We start from the raw sequence: 8,522 nt of genomic DNA on the forward strand, positions 1-8,522 counted from the left end.
ATAGGGATGCACCGTTACTGTTTTTTCTGTAACGAGTACCGATGTTATTTTTTCTGTACTCGCCGATACCGGAAGTCCCATTAAGGAAGTTGGGCAGCGTGTAGTGACTCTCCGCCTGGCATCCTAATTAGCTGGGAAGCTGTCTACATGCTTCCTCGTCACCAGATGACGAGAAATCATGGAGCCTGTTTTCTGGGCAATTAGGAAGCCAGGGGGCCGGTAATGACTCGCGGTCCGTCTTCCTGATTTGCCAGCTTCCCAACCAATCAGGAAGCTAGGCAACAAGTAATCACATGCCTGGCTTCCTAATTGGCCGGGAAGCCGGCTCCATGCTCGCTCGTCATCAAGCATCAAGTGATGAGGAAGCATGGAGCCGGATTCCTAGCCAATCAGGAAGACGGGTGGGCAAATCAGATACCCATCCCCTGGCTTCCTGATTGGCTGGGAAGCAAGCTCCATGCTTCTTGGTGACAATCAGGAAGCCAGGCAGCATGTAATTACTCGCCAGTTGGCTTCCTGATACCGGAAGTTCCAGTATCAGAATAGGCATCGGGAGCATTTGGGCGAGTACGAGTATTGGTGCATCCCTAGTAACCAATCAGCTTTTCTCTTCTTTTGTTATGATAAGTTTTGAAAATGAAAGAGAGAAGCTGATATGATGCCATGCACAGCTGTCTCAGATCCTGTCTGCTGCAGTTTTGATAAATCCCCCTCTGTGTGTCCTAACAAAGGGTAAAACGTACTAAGGGCTAGGTGTTTTTTACCTTAATGCATTTTCTGCATTAAGGTAAAAAACACCCAGCCCCTTTCCATGTCACTCTGTCCCCAAATAATTACCTCCAGATACTTGTCACATCCGCCGGGTCAGGGAAGATATTGCCGTTCCCTGAACTTCCTGGTTGTGAGGGAGGGTACTGACAGGAGAGGAGCCATAGGCACCTTCTGCCATCAGTCAGATTGAGTGATGGAGGGAGCGGGGGGGTACGTGGCTTGCTGCAGGCTGTGTGTCTATGGACGCACACAGCTGCGGTCACAGCGCTGGAGCAGGCACACACAGGTGTCTCATCAGCACCCGGATAGCCGAATGAGACACCAGCAACAAGAGGGGGGGAGTAGTTTGGGGAACAACTGGGGGACATTCAGGAAAGCAATTTAAAGACCTGCAAAATCATGTAAGTGTGGGCTTTCTCTTCATAAAAAGTTTTTAAAAAACCATAAGGACTTTAACCCTACGTTGGTGGCAGCAGGCACCTTAAAATAGACTCTGTTTACATTTGTAAAGCAGACTGTCGTCTCTACAGTGGAAGTGATCGCTTCCAGGGGGCTGGTGAAGTGCGCCCTGCCTGCCCCACCTTGCTTCCCGAGCACCGTTGCTCCTGCTGTGTGCCTGGGACCAGCATGTCGGGTGTCAGCGGGAACATCCGTTCACCCATCTCCTCCATGCTCTAAGGAACTGGAAGCGACGCTGATTGCATCACTCCCGGTGCCTTAGCTGTCATTGCTCAGCTGCAGAAGCCGGGCAATAAGCTATTGGAGTGCGTTCTGTGCTACAATAGCTTATTTAGAGTGGAAAGGTGACACTTTTAGACCCCTAGTGTCACCTTCAAGGGTTCCTGTCACCTCCAATGTGCTATCACATGTGATTGCTATCTATGTGTGAAGCAATTTCTTGCTTAGGTTATTGTATTCTGACATCTGCCAGAATGCATGAACAGTGACTGCAGCTTATTGGTTACAGTCACTGTTCCACTGAAAACTCAAGAGTCAGTTGGATTTTGTTGAGTCAGCAGGGCCACGCAACGTAAAAAGGTTTATTATTATTATTATTATTATTACATAGTATTTATATAGCGCCAACAGTTTGTGCAGCGCTTTACAATATAAGGAAGACATTACAGTTACACTACAATTCAACTCAGGCGTTACACCTTAAAAATGCTTTCACATACCTTAACTATTAATACAAATGTATCTTATTTGTGTATCACTCAGCTGAATTCATGCTGACACTGTCCTTCCTTCTAGAGGGTGGCTACTTTTGTTCCCCATGGTCTCGCTCCTGTGATGGACTACAATCTCATTACAAAATAGTAAACTAAATCTTACACTTAGTTTCCTAATTTGTATTGAGATAGTAGTCCATCACAGGAGCGACCTTGGAGTGATGGCTACTTTATAAGACACCAGGGACCATGGGGAACAAAAGTAACCACCCTCCAGAAGTAAGGACAGTGCCAGCATGAATTCAGAGATGATTTGAGGATCTACAGCCGAGTGATACACAAATAAGATACATTTTTTGTTAATAGTTATGGTACTTGACGCCGTTTTTAAGGTTTAAATCCTAAGTTTAGTGTCACTTTAAGGCAGTGACGGTGTCTGGATACAGGCCAAGGTCTGTAATAGCCACACAATGTGGTACCGAAGCAGGAGACAAAGTCCAAAATACAGGCAAGGGTCACAACGAGAGAACAAGATCCAGAGACAGGTCAGAGGCCAAATCAGGTCATACACAGGCAGAAGGAGCTGAAGGCCACTCGTCAATCTGTCCATGTCACATGTTAGTTTATATAGGCCATTTGGTTCCAACACCAGTGCCAGGCGTGCATGCCTCCCCACGCACACCCCGCACTAATGCACACCTGCCAGTGACCCTGTTTGCCTACTCGGGTCTTCTGATACTGGAATGCACTGGACCTTCCTTACAATCAGCCTTAAGGTGCCCATACACTGCACGATTCTCGTACAAGAATCGCGGGAAATCCCGCGATCGTACGAGAATCGTGCAGTGTGAATGAAGACGTGCGACCGTTTCTACTGTACGGTCGCACTTCTTTTGTCTAAGGAGCACACTAGAAAACCAGCCGAAAATCTTACGATTTTCGGCTGGTTTGAATGATGCTCGGGAGACAAATGCCGAACGGGCTGGTGTGCGCACGCGCACACTGCCCGTTCAGCATTGCAGTCATCGGAAGCCCTCCCTTATACAGCTACACACTGGCAGGAAAAGAAAACAAGTGAATAATGGCACACGCCTATCAGTAAAGCTGCTCCATATAACAGTTTTATAGAGGTGATTCCGATTCTTACAATTGCCTTTTGCTGCACTGTAGTCCCTACTGCTGCTGTTGTTACCAATGCAGCTGGTTTGGGCTTAGACATTTGGCTGAACACCAGTCAATATCGTTTGCAGTTGTTGGCCAAGAGCAACAGTGAACTAATAAAACTATTTTAGTGTACTTGACACACCATGTGATGATGGAGTGCCTGAATGACTGGCTGAGACATTGAAACTTGATGTACGATCAACACTGCAAGAACTGTCATTTTTTTTTGTTTTTTTTGCACAAATGGCCTGTTAGTGGGATCTACAACTGTAATTATCTTTGCAATTTTTATATAGAAAAAACTGTGCACATTGCTTTCTATATTTGCCTACATTTACACATTTCATAATCAGTTTCCGTGGAATAGTATTCTTTACTTTTGTGTTACAACTTTGGGAAATAAAATAATTAAAAACCAGTATTTGTTGACCAGTCAGTATGAAGTGTTGGTAGTGGATTCTTCAATGTTAAAGGTTGTTTGTTGTAGCACATAGAGGACAGGGAATAAGGAAGTCTTTGATATTTTATTCAGTAAATTCTCTGTATGTAAAATACATTTTTACACCCCTAGCTAAAACAGCTAAAGCAAAAGAAAATATCAACAGAATCAACAATTTTCCATTCTCTGTATTTGTGTTTAGCATCATTACAACAATACAGGAATTCATTGTTCAGTTGGATTTGTTCGGTTACAGACCACACTGGAGATTTATTTATCTTTGGTGTTCCAGCAGTTAGATCCACAGGAGGTGTCACACTGTGTTGTCTGATAATGGATAGATGAAGAATGCAGAATACTTGAATCAGAATGCGCTCTGAAAGCCAATGGCAGGGGCATAACAATAGATCATGGGGCCTCATAGCAAAAATCTGATGGGGCCCCTTGGCGACCTCCCTACTGTCAGTGATATTAAAATCAGGTAGCAGGATAGCTGTCTGCACTTTCTTCTCCTGTATCCTGACATCAGCTCTTCTTGATTGGAAATGTGACAGGGGGTACAGGGTCAGTGTCAACAGCAACAACTGTAATCCTTAATGGGCCCCCTTCCACCCCCAGGGTCTATGAGCTGCTGTGGCTATTGTTACGCCACTAGCAGGGAGGTATGTTCTGGAAAATCGCATCTCTGGAATTATGGTGATTGCACGTGGTAAAATCAGGTCTTTGTTCATGTCCACTTAATATCAGAGCTGATATTAGGTGTAACAATTCCATACATATTTGGTCAACTAGGTTGGAAGAGACATGTTCAACAAGTCCATAAATACACTGCCTGTTAAAAAAAAAAAAAAGTGAGATGCTAAAATATTTCCTTGGACCTCCTTTAGTTTTGATTACAGTGAGTATAACTTTTTTTTATTTTTGACCCTGGGCAAAAATGAGCACTTAACTCTTGCAGTGCAGAGGTATACCCATTGCAGGGATTAATAACATTTTTACCCAGAGTTCTTCCTTAAAGAATACATACTGTATATGAACTACAATTTTCTAATAAAAATATAATTTAGAAAACCTAATACTTAATGGGCCTGATATATTTAAAGGACATGCACAGGAGAAGAGAATAATAGCTACTAAGACAATAGACATGCTTGTAAAGTGGTTTTGCATAGGGTCCAGGCCTATGAGCACCCAGGACACACAATCTGGTAAACAGTTTCTCTAGCAAAACGTTTTGTTTACTTTTGGATAGAGAAGTTAGAGGTTAAAACTTTTAGAGGTTAAAACTATTCTTTTGCTTTCCCTGTCCTGTTAAGGCGGCTTATCTCCTCACTTCCTGCCCCTGAGACACAACAGTAAGGGAGAAGAAATACCCCCTTAGAAAGGTGTTATCAGATCAAGTGTCCCCAGTGGAAAATGTCCTGTCACTTTCTGTTCTGGTGACTGCTGTATAATTCTGAATTTCCTATGACTTTTTCTCCGAGTAACAATTGTTATCAGGACAAATAGGGTGAATCTTCCAAGCAAGGTCACAAACAGCTTTAAAAGTTTTTACTAAACATACCATGGGCAAAATCAATCATATATGGTTTAGTCTGTCACTAGCATATATGGTTCAGTCTGTCACTGAGTTCCCCCCATGCAACGTAGTTTTATACCTGCTGGTCCTATTTTTCCACTTCCTGCAATATAGAGATAATGCTGCTTATTATTTAAATGGAACAGCATTGTGGACAGGGGAGTCTTAAATATACAGTAGTAATAGCAATAGTCCACACAAAGCTTCTTTTCTGATACTTGTTTATTGAAAATGCACCTTGCACACAGAATACAACTGCTGATGTGTTTCTATCAAAATGGCCTTAGTCATAGCTCCCAGGAAGATGGATTTCTATTGTACACCACCTATGGATTGTGAGGCTTAATAGGAGGTTGGTCAATGTACAAATGGTTTGTGGACCTATATATACATTAGGCGGCTTTTTGTCTTATATGTGGATATTCAACAAGTCCAAATCTAAAGCTGCACTCCTGACAGTCCAAACCTTCAAATAAGTGAGCGCTTGAAGTGAGAGCGAAGGATGGTGCCATGCCAAGACCAGATGGGATCTAACAAAATCACCAGCACTCCAAATAAATGCATATTGCAGATTATTAGGAAAGACCCCATCACACAAGTCAAAAACATAGCAACATTTCGGGGCTCTGAAATGTCGATCCAGGGAGGCCCTGAAATGTTGATATGCTTTTGACTTGTGCGATGATGTCTTCACAATAAATCTGTGATAGGCATTTATTTGAAGTCCTGATGATTTTGTATTCTCCATATATGCAGATATGTTTTTAGCACTCACCACCGAAGGAGCCACTGGAATACTCGCGTCATCCATAGCCTGTCTAGGGGATTTTAGCAACCAGCTGCCCCACTAGCATTAACCGCCCTCTTCTAATGTTCAACAGAGCTGAAATCTAGGTCAAAAGTATGATGCTGAAGAACTTTTATTAGAACTCATGGATAGGGAGAGATGGTTTAGAGCTTAAGACATCCATGAGAAAAGCAGACTCCAGACTCACTATTACCTTTCAGAATTCCATGCAGATTCCATAGGAGCAGAAAATTTACACTGGCCATATGAGCAACCATTGAATAGGTACAGAATCTTCAGTAGGAGAGACACCAGACTTGCTCCTCGAGTCCACTCTATTCCAGGCATCGCCAGCACCTTTCCTGGTTGTCTCCATTAATCAGTAGTAAAGGGGTCCGCCAGGCTTGAGGCCCAGCAAAGCATTTCCCGCATTTGAGCGTTCCCACCCCTGGTCCCAGCCCGGGGGCAAGCTGGACAGACCTACCCTGACTGGACTCTGGCCTATCCCAGGACTGGACTGAGCACATGACAATTCCCATGAGTATATTTGCCATGTCCCAGCATGCACCACTGGCTATGAGAACCCCAGTAATTGGCTGGTAGACTGCACACACAGTCACAGTGTCCCCCATTGGTTGTCCCACTCTGCAGCAGAGTCACACTCCACTCAGGCAGGTACAATCAATGCTAGAACACAGACTGACTACAGCTCTGGCAATCACTACATTTCTAGCATTCACTCCACTAAAGTAGGGGCTACATGTTATATAAAGGAATGCATATGTTAGGGTCCATTCACATCATTGTACAGTACATTGAAATAAAAGTCCTCCCTGTTCCATTTTTAGAATGTTCACTTACATTGTGAGGTCCTTTCTCTCAAATTGCTGCCATAATACACGTGTGCGTATTCATGTGTAGCCCTGATTATTTACTCAAGCATTCCTGAAGCTGATTTGTATTTTTCCATTATGTTTACCGTATATTGGAAATGCAGACTCCAGCAGCACTGTAAATCCATCTCTTTAGCTGTTAAAGTATATTTTGGCTGTAATGTTCTTTTCAGGGTATAAGTATTTTTTGTCTCTGAAAGCTGCATAACAGTGGCAGAAAAATGAATTATTTGCTGGGCTTGTTTATGTGCAGTGCTTTCTAATGTGCAAAAGTTAGACTTTACCAAACATATTGACTTTGTATTTACCACAACAAATGTATGTTGCAGTTTGCGCTCATTTTGTTTTCGGTTTAAAATGCAGCTAAAACAGCCATATTGAACTCCTCAATATTTCTACTTTGCATCCTCCTTACTGCAAGTTACAAATTGATATTGTTATTTTGTGAAACAAGTTATAGAAGGGGAAAAAAATCTTATTGGCAAATCAATAATGAATTAGTTCCTCCACATGAACCTTTTTCTGCAAGAAGCCCTAGAGCCGAATTAATTTCTTAGCAGCACAAGTTACTGAGATGAAAAAGGAATCTGCACAATGTACATATTGAAGCAAAACTAATTTGGAATTTGCTGAAAGATGTCTGTTGTTCCAGATTCCATTTCATTGTTATAAAGAAAACGCTGCGCATGAAATATAGTTTTCAATTATAAAAATCACTGAATACAAATTAGATTAATTCTTCTTGTGTCCATACAATTAAAAAGGGTAAACCCCATAAAGTCTTAATAGATGGCAAATGGTTTCTTAGGTGCTTATGCAAAATAGTGATAAATCATGCAGGGAAACAGAAGAAGCAGTTTTCTGGGAACACCCAGAAAGGGTTAATACTTTTATACAATGACAGAGCAGCAGGTATGCAGATTTACAAGATATAGTGAGATTCATTTGCATCCTTCTGATTTGGTTACCGTGTTTAGAAATCATTACCAGTAATGTTTAACATAGGCATATCTTTTTAATATTGTTCTTCAATGGGGCTTGTAATAAAAACCAAGTTGCCATTGGGAGAAATATAATTCCAGATGGTACGTTTTCAGCCTGTTCCAAAGCACTCTATAGACTGATTTGCAAAGAATGGGTCAAAGGCATGTAGATCAGAATTGGAGCTTTTGTTTTTGAATAAAACAATAAATCTAATTAGTAGCTAAGAGCAACTGTCTTCTTTTCACAGCAGCCCCCCCCCCTGTATCTAGTGGCCAATTGTATGGCAGTGTGCTCTAGTGCAGCCTCTCTCTGGGTCCCAGGGGCGCCTTCAAATTTTGGCACAGTGTCATTCATTTGCATGGTGCAGGCGTGGCCCTGAACTTTGCATGGTGCATGGTGCGTGTCCCTGAAACATTGGCTCATATGACAAATGTAAAAGTTTAATAAAGCATTGAACAAGATATCCACTACTTGGGATTATGTGAGTGCTGGTGACCCATTGCTAATCCAGGGTAGGCTGCATCCAGGAACTTCTCCAACATTCAGATGAGGACAGAAGTGTGCCTCCATCCATACCTGATCCACGTTCCTGCCATCTGTCATAGCCACACTATGCTGAAGATTATAAAGTGTCTGGTCTGATGTGAAGGGGAGACTGAGGACTCCTGATGTAAAGGGTGGCTTCTTATGTGAAGGGGGCTCCTGATGTGAATGGGGGCTCTAATGTGAAAGG

The sequence above is a fragment of the Nanorana parkeri genome, unplaced genomic scaffold (genome assembly GCF_000935625.1).
Source record: "Nanorana parkeri isolate BGI_ZX_2015 unplaced genomic scaffold, ASM93562v1 scaffold1661, whole genome shotgun sequence".
In the NCBI taxonomy this organism is placed as follows: Eukaryota; Metazoa; Chordata; class Amphibia; order Anura; family Dicroglossidae; genus Nanorana; species Nanorana parkeri.